The sequence below is a fragment of the Lagenorhynchus albirostris genome, chromosome 15 (genome assembly GCF_949774975.1).
Source record: "Lagenorhynchus albirostris chromosome 15, mLagAlb1.1, whole genome shotgun sequence".
NCBI classification, from domain to species: domain Eukaryota; kingdom Metazoa; phylum Chordata; class Mammalia; order Artiodactyla; family Delphinidae; genus Lagenorhynchus; species Lagenorhynchus albirostris.
Genome location: NC_083109.1, coordinates 25,089,932 through 25,102,226, shown reverse-complemented (window position 1 = coordinate 25,102,226; position 12,295 = coordinate 25,089,932). Strand labels below are relative to the sequence as shown.

Genomic DNA, 12,295 nt, shown 5'->3' with positions numbered 1-12,295 from the left:
TAAGGTCAGAGTGTATTGAAATGTTTATTGGATAGAATCTTGTAGTTGAGGGACTTAAAATCATGTAGACCAGCCAGCCACCCAGCCAACATTTGAATAGGCTCCCCGTTGAGATTCTGTTTCATTGGGCACCACATTATTGGAAAATTTTCCATTTACAGAACAGTTATTAAACATCTGCTCCGCACTGTACTAAGCTTGGAAATTTGGGTGTCTCAGGGGGAAGACAGGCAAGGAAACAGGCAGTGTGGGAAGTGTTGTGACAGGAACAAGCACCATGAGAGCACGGAGGAATGGAACTAACCCAGCCTTGGAGGGTCAGGGTGGGGTGGTTCATTGGAGAAATTGGCTAGGCCTAGACCTCAGAGAAAAGACTAAGCTAGGAAAAGAGGAGATTTGGGGAGCTGAGGAGGAGACAGGTAAGACTGTTCTAGGCAGAAGGGAATAGCAAGTCTAGAGATGGTGGTGGTAATAGGTGAGACTTTTGGCCATTTACTATATCTACCAGATGCCATTTTAAGCATTTAATGTGTGTTAACTCATTTCTTTCCATAACCATCTTGAGGGGTACATACTGTTATAATTCCCATTCTGTAGGTGAGGAAGCAAACCCAGAGGGGTTAAGTAAGTTTCTTAAGATTTCTGGGTGGAGCATGAAGCATGAGATGGGTGATGTAGCAAAAGATGAGACTGGCAAGGTGGGCAGAGCAGAGGCCAAGTCATGAAAGGCCCTTATTGCCCAGGTTGAAGAGTTTGGACTTCATTTTGGTGAGGGGACCATGATCCTGTATGCATTTTAGAAGGATATCAGTGGCTCTTTGGGGAGTGGATTGGAGGGCTAGAGCACCATGGGCAAAGAGACCAGTTAGGAGGCTTTTGCAGTAATGCAGGTAAGAGGTGATGGTGTTTCCAATGAAGGGTGTGTGTGTGTGTGTGTGTGTGTAGAAAAGAAGATGGAATTAAGTTGTGAGACACTATCAAAGATTGTTGGCGTGGAGGGTAAGGAAGAAATCAAGGAACACTTCTAGATTTCTACCTGGTGCAGTTGTATAGATGGGGATGCAGTTTATTGAGGTGAGGACACAGGAGAAGGTGGGGGGAAGATTTCTCATGCAGGGTCTTATTACATCTGCTTTCATTTACCTTCATCCAGTTATTGATCATAGTTCTCCAAGGGGAGGAGAGGGGAAACAGGGGTGAGGGAGAGTATGGCACAGCAAATTTGATAACTATCCCTGGCTAAACTGTTGTAGACACTAGTTTTGGAAAGGAGGAAATAATTAGAACCTAGACATTCCAGACCTTGCACAGCTCTGAAGACTGCTTATGTTAAAGTCAAGGAAAGCTTATGTTTTCTCCAGACAACATTCTTTGGCATTGCTCTCCCCATGTGCTAGTGTCCCTCTGTAATTCACCTCTGCTTACTCTGCTAGGCACTGAGAAAGCAAAGATGAATAAAACATAGCTTGAGAAGCTTGCATTCAAAAGGGCAGCAGATCTCAGCTTAGGTACTGTAGTGGAGGGGAGAGAGTGGGGTGGGACAGGATGGGGAGGGACTAAGAAAGATTCTTATTATGGGCAGGAGTCAGGAGACTCTGCTCTGTGTGCCAGTCTTTTCCTCAGGTGGCAAAAGTCTACACCTACTCAAAGGGCCAGGTTTATTCATTTGAATAGTGATGAAAAATAATGACTAGATGACCCCCAGGGTCCCTTCTAGCAATAACATTTTATGATTCTAGATGATGATTCAGACAGTATATCTCTTGCAGAGGTATTTTCTTCCTTTCTTTTCCCTCCCGCTTCCTCTTCCTCCCTTTTCTTCCTTAGGCAGTAGTAGGGATGTCGGGGTGGAGATAGGGTTTTCACATGAGTGTCTGTTAAAAACCTAGTTTTATTCAGTTTTAGCTTTATGTATAAAATGTACAACTGGAGGAGAGATGATGGCAGTAGTAATATTAGCTTGCTGTCCTACAACTGACCCCTGGGTACTGTAAGGAAAGTTTCAGACCCATGATGGATGCAGCTCACAGACTCTCAGGACTAGAGAGAAAGGGGCAGTAGGATAAACTGGGAGCCTAGTCATGAGCCTGAGGATAGTTGGTCTGGTCCCTGCTACTAATAATTCAGTGTATGGGCTTGGCCAAGCCCCTTTCCTTCTCTGGCCCTGTTGCTTCATAAAATAATCAGGGGGCCAAAGGGTGAGCCCTGGGTACAGAAAAAGGATTGGAAGTTCCTCTCTAATGAGGAATAATTATTGAATAACTAGAGACAGGCATCTGCCCAAGTATTGCTAGTTATGTCTTCTGGCTGTTTCTACAGCCCTTCTTTTTTCCTCAGTCTTTCTGTCACTTCATAATGGCCTCCATATGAATAAATCTGCTGTGCCTCCTGGGAGGAGGGGAGGAAGGTTGGGATATTATCTCTGGGTTCTGGTCTACATCCCCAACGAGCCGTTCAGGCTGCCTACTGCCCCCTGCTCTCCATGCTGGGGTAGGGGTCGGGAGTTTTTGGTTGAATACTCAGCTTTTCTTAGGCTCAGACATATGTATTTGGAGTGCTCCACTGACTAAAGTGCCAATCTGGCCATCCTCCCAACATGCCCAGTGCAGTTCCACTGGGGGGGAATAGCATTCAGTGGGCCTTTGATGCTTGCCAAACTCATGTTAATTGTAATTACCTATTACTCCCTGGGATCTCAGTCTTCCTGTCTGTAAAACAAGGGGGTTGGGCTGATGTCTGGTTTTATGGGAGTGGCTTGAGAATTCATTTCTGGAAGAAGAAGGGGCTTTGTTAGAGTATTGAGAGTATCTCACAGGGTTAAATTCTGGGTTTGCAGATACCTTTCAGTATATAAAGAGATGGATATTGCTTTTTAGAGTGGACAGATTGCTGAAAAATTGCTTGTGATATGAATTTACCAAATTGTCTACTGAGTTCCATTATAAACGTGGAGCTGTTGTCCCATTGGACAAACTTGGAGTCCAAGACTAAAAAGTTACATTTAAATATGTAGCAAACTGTTTAAAATTATAGGATAAAAGGAAAAAAAAAAAACAACACTATAAGATTCCCAAACACCACTAGGACTGGAAAAACACTAGACCAGAAATTTACATTTCCTTAGAGCTTTGGCTTTATGAGGTAGATACTCTGCTGTGGTTACCTGGCCCTTGAAATGCCATCTGTAGAGACTGAAGAGTTCTGTTTATTTGTCAAGGTAAGAATCATTGCCTTATTCCAAGTAAGTATTCTCATTTACAAGGTCAGATTTACAACCTGGTCAACCTATTGTTGGCCAGGTTTTCTTCATTCCAAAGGCATTTATCTGGTATTTAGCTATCTCCTGTTTGTTTGTTTTATTAAGGATTTCACTAAGCCTAGTTAACGTGTTTGCATGGTGTCTGTTGATCTGTTTGTCTAGTTTCCTTTGTAATTCTTTGTGCTAGTGAAAGCAAGCTGAGCAGTAGATTTAAAAGAATCATTTCCATAACTCATTATTTCTCTGGGTCTGGGTTTCCTTTCTGGAAGGTATGATCATGCTACACTGAGAAGTCAAATGTTGTTTGCTGCTTACACAGACCGTGTTAAGGCTTTGGGACTTTGTTCTTCCAGATAGTTGTAAGCTGACACTGAGGAATGGTGCTCTCAATATAATGATAGCTGTGCCTGAATCAGTTGAACACAAGAATAACTTCTCTTCATACCTTAAAGACTCACCCTAAATTGATTTTTCACACCAATTAAAGTTAACTAAAATTAGGGTGTTAGGTAGAGTTACCATGCTAAGTAGGTTACCTAGCTGCTGTAGTAAGGTTATGCTTGGAAGTCCAACTGCTTTCCATCCCTAAGTTCAACCATTTGTTCTAGGAATTTGGAGTACCTACTATGTGTTCTCCCTATGGAGAACATACAAACCAAACAATACATGATTCCTGCCCTCAGATTGCATTCAGTCTGGAGAGAGAGACAGATAAGTACAGCAGGTCCTAGCTTATTCTTACCCGTGCTTCCTTGGCCTGTATGGTTGAGGGTTCAGACTGGAAATGGCAGAATTGATGGATGTATCACTAGGCAAGGAGACCTATTTGAGTATCTGACTTCCAGTGTTCCAATTTGGTTTTGGCCTTCCTTCCTTCTCTTCCTTTCTTCTGCCTGTTATCTAGATTTTCTTCTCTATTGCTGACGTGTCCAGCAGCCAGTGTGTAAAGTCAAGAACCTTAGGGTAGGGGACAGCATTGTCCTTCAGGTTTGGGTGTCCAGACATCTGCCTAGTGCTTTCCCTATTCTTCTCACATCAGTTCTTTGGCTGGTTTCCAGAAAGGGTTGATATTGTCTAGCTTCTTATTTAGGAATGAAGAAAATTGTTTCATATTAAATTAAATTTTATACTCAGTTTTGAAATAAAATAGCTATTTTGCTTGCAAATGGAATTATTTGAGGTGTGGTTTCTGGCATTTTTTTGACTATGCTGCACAGCCTGTGGGATCTTAGTTCCCGAGCAGTTATTGAACCCAGGCCCTCAGCAGTGAGAGCATGGAGTCCTAGCCACTGGACCGGCGGGGTTTCCCATTTGGTCAGTTTTTGACTTACTAATTATGACTAAACTGTGGTTCTTGAAGCCCATTGCTGCTATCTCTGCCAGCCTTCTTTGAATGCTTTGCAGCATGGAGCCCTAGGAAATGGAGGGAACGTTGAGGTTACCCTGTCTTGAAGGGCTCTTCCTCTTCCCTTGTCCCTATTCTCAAAAAAAAAGTGTTATTTGGGATGCTGTGTTGTGCTCATGATTTCTTCCAACAATTTCGCATTGCCTGGGAGGTCTAGAAGAAGAGGAAATACGCCTGTGTTCGTCCTCAAAGGTTGGGGACAATATTGAGATCAATTTGGCCAAACTGTATGGAGCCCACTGAGTCCTCCCTTGGTGCTGTGAGGGATGAAAATGTGTAAAGCATACTCTTGTCTTCAGGGAACCTGTGGTCTCTTTGGGGAGACAAGGTAATCATGAAGTTGTAGCTGATAATAAGGCAGTTTGGTGTAGAGAGCTTGGTTTGGAAGACTAAGGTCTTACTCTTGTTCCCTGGAACTAATTTGGCCAGGAAAACTGGAATAAGTCATTTTCCCCTCTCTGAACCTCCATATTCTCATCTATAAAATGGGGTTAATAATCTGTATCTTGCCTTCCTCACAGTGTTATTGTGAAGAGCAAGTTAGATGTTACTAAAAGTGCATTATAAAACCAGATGATACAATTTATATGTGAAGAATTCATGAGTCATTTGTCAGAGGTAATAGGTAAATAGCAGAGTTTTCTATAGAAGGAGAGATCTCTTTGGGCTGGGGTGATCAGGAAGAGTGGTCTGGACCAGTCTTGGGATTGGGAGAAAGAATGCTAGAAGCATTTAGACAGAGGCAATGATGGAGCAAAGGACTATAGGCAGAACTGTTAAGGGGCAGCAGTGAGTGTTTTAGGTTTAGTAGTTATTGACAAACAGTTTTCAGAAGCATACCAGATCAAACTCTCATCAGCTGTGTATGAGAGAATTCCTTTTGCTCCATGTCCTTGTCAACAGTTAGCATTATCTTTTTATTTTATGTCATTCTTGTTGGAGTGTAGTTAGAGAAGTGAATTGTAAGAACCACGATAGGAACTCTCAGGTGGTACCATACAGGGGTAAAGTGATTGGTATAGGAACTCTCAGGTGGTACCATACAGGGGTAAAGTGGTAAGTTCAGAGGAGGGAGAGATTGCTTCATTTGTGGGTGTGTGGTGCCTAGGGAACATCTATGGAGGACTGAGCATTTGAGCTGGGCCTTGTAGGATAAGGACAGTGACCATGTATTATCTAGGACCATCCCAATGTCTAATATTCTGTCTTGCTGTGCTTATAAATTATGAAACACCAATATTTTTATGTCTTGGCCAAATCTCACAGACTACCCAGAAGCAGCGCCCGGATATCTTTTCTCAGTTGCAGTGCTTCTCTCTCCTCCCACTTTGTTTCCAGAAAGTATGATCACAGGAGATTTAGGCTCCAGAGATGGAGAGAGGACATTCTGTGCAACGGGAACAACTTGAGCGGAAACACAGATGAGCAACTAGATCAAGCAGCATCCATATTCCAGCTAATGAGCAGAGTGGGGAGGACATGTCCCATAATTTGGGGGTTGGTGATACCTTCTCATAGTCTCCTGGAGCAGGTGGAAAAGGTAATAATGTACTCAAGCCAATTTGTATTTAAATTGATAGGATGAGAATGACCCCTTTGCCTATAATTACATCATTTCGGGGAAGAAATTAATCCAGCAAACAGTCATACTTGAAGTATGTCGAAAGAGAGTTTGTCTTCTCTTAAAATGGAGGGGGAGGAAGGGGAACGCCAGGACCTAAAGAACTTAGTCTCTCAGCACTCATCTATTACTTGTATATTTGCTTGGAAAAATTATCATTTCTTTGTCAGCTTTTATCCTGCCTGGTAGACCCTAGCTGGGTGTTTATTTTCTGTAGTTTTACCAAATCACTTTGAAGGCTGGTGTGAACACTGATCATGTCTTAGAGTCTTTCTTCTTTGTTCTGTCAGCAAATACTAGAAAATGTACCTTAAATTACCTGTTTTTGGGAAACAGGGTGGCCCTGCCTGCTCCCACAGAGGCATGTTAAACATTAGTCAGCTCCTGAACCTGTGTTAGGTCCTGGGGTATTTGTCAGGGGACACTGGGGGTGTTAGAGCTGCCAGTGGGGACATTGACCAGAGGGTATCTAGGCCTTCTGTCAAGGAGACTTGTCAAGTACTTGATTAAAAATCTGACCTGGGTTCTAGACCTAACTCTGCCATTTATATTAATAATAGCTGCCATGGGACTTCCCTGATGGCGCAGTGGTTAAGAATCCGCTTGCCAATGCAGGGGACACGGGTTCAAGCCCTGGTCCGGGAAAATCCCACATGCTGCGGAGCAACTAAGTCCATGTGCCACAACTACTGAGCCTACGCTCTAGAGCTCGCAAGCCACAACTACTGAGCCTGTGTGCCACAACTACTGAAGCCCATGTGCCTAGAGCCTGTGCTCTGCGACAAGAGAAGCCACCGCAGTGAGGAACCCCCGCTCATCACAACTAGAGGAAGCCTGCACGCAGCAACAAAGACCCAACGCAGCCAAGAAAAAAAAAGCTGCCATGACTTGGGTGCCCACTGTGTTGAGATAGCATATTGGTGCCTTGTGTTCATACTAATAGAGCTGATATTTACTGACGGTTACTATGTGCTGAGAGCCCTTTTGTGTGTGTGTGTGTGTGTGTAACCTTTATAATATAAATTTATATATAATCTTAAGGCATATCTTATATGTAAAATTAATGTATAAGACAAGACATTTCATATAAAGTTTCAACATATTGTATATGTTGTGTATACATATACAATTGTATATATTGTATATAATTTGTATATATTGTATATATAGTATATAATTTAAATATAATATACCTAAGTATATATTAAAAATCATTCTTACCTCAACCGTAAAAAGTAGGTTCTGTTGTTCCACATCATATAGGTAAGAAACTGAGATACCAGTAGGTTAAGAAATATGCCCATAGTCACACTGCTAGTAAATGGAGTTGCCAGGATTTAAACCTAACCAAATCTTCTTTTTTAATATGGAAAATTTCAAACATATACAAAGTAGACAGAATAGGTTAATGAAGCATGATGTACCCATCATTCAGCTTCAGTAGTTATCTATTCATGGTCAATCTTATTTCATTTATACCCTTACATACTTCTCATCCTGTGCTTTGAAACGTGGGTATGATATTTTGTCCTTAAGTATTTCACAATGTATTTTTTTTAATTTTTAAACTTTTTATTGTCGTAAAGTATATGTAATATAAAAGTTACCATTTTAGTTATATAGTTCAGTGGCATTCAGTATGTTCACATCATTGTGCAACCATCACTGCTCTAGATACTTCTTTTGTTAAAAAGCTTTCACAGTGTATTTTTTAAATTATTTATTTATTTATATTTTGGCTGTGTTGGGTCTTTGCTGCTGTGCAGCAAGCGGGGGCTTCTCTTCATTGTGGTGTGCGGACTTCTCATTGTGGTGGCTTCTCTTGTTGTGGAGCATGGGTTCTAGCATGTGGGCTTCAGTAGTGGTGGCATGCGGGCTTGGTACTTGTGGCTCGCAGGCTCTAGAGCGCAGGCGCAGTAGTTGTGGTACACGGGCTCAGTTGCTCCGTAGCATGTGGGATCTTCCTGGACCAGGGCTCGAACCCGTGTCCCCTGCATTGGCAGGCGGATTCTTAACCACTGCGCCACCAGGGAAGTCCCACAATATATTTCTGAAAGATGATTTTTTAAAACACAACCATTATCACATAATAAAATTTAACAATTCCTTAATACCATCAAAATCCAGATTGTGTTCGAATTTCCCATTGTCTTATAAATGGCACAATCTTATTTTTACAGTTTGACTTAGGATTTACATAAGGTCCATACATTGTAATTGGTTGTTATGTCTTTTAAGTCTTTTTTAATTATAAGTTCATCTTTTTCCCCTTTTATTTGTTGAAGGAGTTGGATTGTTTTTCCTGTAGAAATTTGCTCATTGCAGATCTGTGGTTTGTTTAATATGTTTCTCTGTCCTCTGTGTTTCCTGTAGATTTGTGGTTGTATCTAGAGGTCAGTATCTCTTAATCCTCATAGCAGCCCTACAAAAATAGGTATTCTTATTTTGCAGACGAGAAAACAGACTGAGAAAGGTTGGGTAACTTGCCCAGGGCCTCACAGCAACCATGGATTTGAACAGACCTTCTTGCCTTCAAAACCTATGCTCTTTTCTTTTCACCGTTCATCCATTCTGTGAGCTTAAGCAAATCATTTTCAGTTCTCTGGGCCTTAGTTTCTTTGTGTGCATTGAGAGCTCTTACAGAAGTAGTGTTCTGTGTCCCTGTGACCATTTTAGTGCCCACCATTTGACGGCATGATACTAGATGCTGTGGGTGATACTCATATGAATAAGACTGTTTTCAAGGAGCACGTAGTCAGCCAGGGACTGAGGACCATACCCTGTTTCAGACATGGAGCCTATTTTGGCCATTGCGGGGCTATAGGATCCTTAATCCCCCATAGGATTCCTAACTAACCTCCCTACATCCTGTCTTGCCCTCTCTCAAGCCATGCCCCTCTCTGCTGCCAGTTGCCTTTTCCTAAAAACCATTTTTGTTGTGTTCTCCCTGCTCATAAATCCAGCTTGAGGGATCTGATAAATAAGAAAAGTTTTTCCAGCAATAAACCTTCCCTCCTTGGATTGAGTTGCTATTTCAAGGGCAGCTAGTCTTTTTTCTTTTCTATTTGGCAAAAGTATTATTGCTTTTATGGAAATGGAATCTGGAGATGGTAGAATAATGATGGAGTGAAGCATGGGGAATGCCATCTTGATTCAGGGGAGTGCATACATTTAGCATTGTACTGTTTACTCCCAAGAACATCCGACCGTAATGGGGCAATTGTGCTGTTTTGCAAAGAAAAGGAACTTTTAGTTGTGGAGTCCAGGGAGAAGACTCTTAAAGGTATCCTTTTGAGATACCTTCATCTTATTTCTGAACCTTCATCTTATTGGCTAACCAAGCCATTAAAATGAATGTGTTACATAGGAATAGAGTCAAGCAGAGCAGTGTTTTCGGTCTGTAGTAATTTGGGTGGCAGACAGGTGGCATTGGGGTCCAGGTTGATGTACAACTGATACAGGTAGTGAAGTCAAAAGTCAGGAGAAGTAAAGTTTAGGGCATTTGTATCACTGGAGTGCCTTGCATATAATAGTTACCTAATATCTTTTTAGAGTCTTTAAAAAAAATACTTTGACAGTGGATCAAGCCAGAGGAGAAGGCTGTGAAATCATGGATTCTAAAGCTCAGGAGCCAAGTGATCCAGGACCCTGGATAGCTCCTTGGAAAAGCAATTCCTCTGACAAAAGTTAAAGAGTACTTAAGGGACTCCTAAGTCCTTTCTGTTCCAGATCTTTTCAGAGGATCTTACGTTCTGGATCAGAGGTTGCAGACTGGCAGGTCTTGGATTGTGTCTAGCCTGAACTGTATTTATTTTGAGTTGGACCCCAGCCTGGGAACATTAGGGTTTTCAGTGGAGATACTATGTATGAGATCAGAGGCCTGGGCATGTGGGCTATGAGGGTGAGTGATTTCTCCTGAAGAGGGAGTAGGATTTTTTTTTTTTTTTTTTTGCGGTACGTGGGCCTCTCACTGCTGTGGCCTCTCCCGTTGCGGAGCACAGGCTCCGGACACGCAGGCTCAGCGGCCATGGCTCACGGGCCCAGCCGCTCTGTGGCATGTGGGATCCTCCCGGACTGGGGCACGAACCTGCGTCCCCTGCATCGGCAGGTGGACCCCCAACCACTGCGCCACCAGGGAAGCCCGGGAGTAGGATTTTTGAGGAAGAAGAAGGGGCTGGATCCTGATACTGACCATGAGCATTTTCCTATTCACAGGAGTGGGAATAGTCCCCAGTTATTCTACAGGCTTCACTCCTTGAGCCTGGCACCAGGGACTCTTCGTATCATAATTGGCACCAGGCCAATTTGGCAAAATGCTTGAGTTTACAGAATCATGTTTTTCATTTCTCTCCCTCATTCCACATGCTACTTCCTTATTGGCTGACTGTTCTAGATAGGGCATATTTATTCTCAAGTTTGTCAAAGCCCACACCATTTCCTGTTGTTTCTTTGCTACCCAAGCCCAGTGTCTGTTGCCATTTATCACCAGGCTAGCACTTCTTTCTTTGAAACACTTGGTCAGCTGTACTTATTTTTGCTACCTGCTTGGTCCCTCGGGGCCAACTCGGCACTAGATGGAACTCTAATACTGAAGGGACTTAACCCAGTTACAGTGCTCTTAGTCCTTGGGACTAGATGAATTATCTTATTTTACCAGGAACTTTTGGTGCCTCTGTTGCCTAGAAAGTCTGTCTCCTGGCTTGTCTTAGGACTTCATAAGGACAGCAAAGTAGTCAAGTCTCAGTGAACCTTGTCCTTGTAAAATTGGCATTTTTTGCATCTAACAACTCACAGGCGGGGGTGAAGTCTGCCATCTCATGGAAGAAACCACAACATCTAATATAAATCAAAACTGTTTTACTTATAAGTTAAGTTAGTAACTGGTCTTTTTTTCCCCCTAGCTGCAGTGAGAGCAGCTCCTGTGTGTTGAAAGTAGGTGGCTTTCTGAGTAATTGACTGTTCTTGCTGCCTGTTCCCTTTGGCTTCTTGTAATTACTGTAACATCATCATCCAGTATGTGGAGAACCATGGTAATTTCCATGACAACTGATCATGATTTCCCAGATAAAGGGAGGAAGCTAATAAGTGTTAGGAACTTGAAAAGGGTATTGGGCTAAGTTCTTGTGATACTAGTAGAATTTGGAGCTGGGAGTGACTTTTCAGCAGCAACTGCCTAATTAAACTTTCCCAATTAATAGACAAGGAAACAAGTCTAGAGAGGTTAAACAACTTGCCTAAGGGGTCCCTAGGTTGTGGAATACACTTGAGATCCTCAGTCTAGTGTTTCTTTGTGCCTTCTGTTCCGTATGGCTTCTTTCCATTATGTCCCACTGGACCATGAGCTCCACCAAGGCAGGATCCACATCTGTCTTGTTAATTAATGTTTTCTCAGCACTTACCACAGGACCTAAGTATTTTTTGAGTGAACGGATAAACTATGTTGGAGTTCTCAGACTGGGACACATGAAATCACAGGATAAACCATATACCTTCCTGAAGTGTACTCAAATTTTTTTTTTGTAGTTGGATTAGTTTAAATAGTATTACTAGTAGTTTATAAGTTTACTCTTACATTAAGTCATGTTATGGAATGGATAATAAGTTAGCATAAATTTTTTAGATAAAATGAGAAGGCATCAAATAAATTACAGGATTATAATAGGCCCTTTAACCTTTACCCCAGAGGGTCTAGTGTTGACAGATCTCTGATATATTTAAGAGAAGCTAGAAATCTAATTAGAAAAAAGAGGTCTGATTTTAAATGTTGGCAGTTAACTCAAGTTTGTTTGTTTGTTTGTTTGTTTTTTAAACAAATGTGTGGGTCAGACAAAACACATCCTTGGGCCTAAGCATCCATTTGTGACCTATGAGATAAACAGGTCTGGGCAAGAACAAGACTTTGGACAGAGCCACATGGATGATAGTGTCAGGGTTGGCTTCCATTCTGAGTCTGGCTTCTTGGCTTCAAACTGGCCATAGGTCGGAGTGGAAAGAATGAAGTTAAGACTTG

At 42.1% G+C, this 12,295-nt stretch overlaps 1 protein-coding gene across 9 annotated transcripts in view; it reads left to right on the top strand.

The window, feature by feature from the left end:
* RALY (RALY heterogeneous nuclear ribonucleoprotein) overlaps positions 1–12,295 on the top strand; it is a 79,443-nt gene that overhangs the window by 3,707 nt on the left and 63,441 nt on the right. For 3 of the 9 annotated variants that reach the window (XM_060124390.1, XM_060124393.1, XM_060124387.1), the window contains exon 3: positions 6,003–6,204. The exons of the other annotated variants lie outside the window; for them this stretch is intronic. The gene's annotated coding sequence lies outside the window, so the exon portion shown is untranslated. The remainder of the gene's footprint in view (positions 1–6,002; positions 6,205–12,295) is intronic. 9 annotated transcript variants of the gene reach the window in all.